The following is a 964-nucleotide window of genomic DNA, read 5'->3' as shown; positions in this document are numbered from 1 at the left end:
GACTCCAACTCAAAAAAAAAAAAAAGAGAGAGAGAGAGATGGGGTCTTGCTCTGTCTCCAAGGCTGGAGTGCAGTGGAACAATCATGCCTCACTGCAGCCTCCAACTCCTGGGCTCAAGGTTCCTGGCTTCCAACTCAGCCTCCCAAATAACTGGGATTATAAGTGCACACCACCATGCCTGACTACTTTTTTTACTTTTGTAGAGATGAGGTCTTTCTATGTTGCCCAGGCTGGTCTTGAGCTTCTGATCTCAAGTAATCCTCCCTCCTTGGTCTCCCAAAGCAATGGAATTACAGGCATGAGTCAAGTCACTAGCCTACTCTAATAATTTTAAAGAGCACAGACCAGTTACTTTGTAGAATGTCCCTCTGTTTGTCTGATGTTTCCTCATGATGAGATTTGGGTTACATATTTTTGACAGAAACATCACAGAAATAATGCTGTGTCCACCTTACTGTATCCCACCAGGGCACATGACGTTGACTTTTCCCTTTGCTGGTGAGATTCACTTTCATCACTTAGTTGAGATGGTGTTTGCCAGATTTCTCCACTGCAAAGTCAATTAATAAGTCATTAATGCTTTTTAATTAATAAATAATAAGTGTTTTGCAGGATTTGAGACTATATAAGTATTCTGTACCTTTTTTTTTTTTTGAAGCGGAATCTCACTCTGTCACCTAGGCTGGAGTGCAGTGGCATCCTCACAGTCACTACAACCTCAACCTGCTGGGTTCAAGCGATCCCATGCCTCAGTCTTCCGAGTAGCTGGAACTATAGGTGTGTGCCACCATGCCTGGCTAATTTTTTTATTTTTTGTAGAGACAAGGTCTCACCAAGTTGCCTAGGCTGGTCTCAAACCTGTGGGCTCTCAGGTTTGAGGCAATCCTCTCACCTCCGCCTCCCAAAGTGCTGGGATTGCAGGCATGAGCCACCATGCCTGGCTAAGTATTCTGTTCTTTTTTT

Source organism: Carlito syrichta, unplaced genomic scaffold (genome assembly GCF_000164805.1).
Source record: "Carlito syrichta isolate Samal-C Ts95f unplaced genomic scaffold, Tarsius_syrichta-2.0.1 Scaffold98231, whole genome shotgun sequence".
Lineage (NCBI taxonomy): Eukaryota > Metazoa > Chordata > Mammalia > Primates > Tarsiidae > Carlito > Carlito syrichta.
This window is presented reverse-complemented; position numbering follows the sequence as displayed.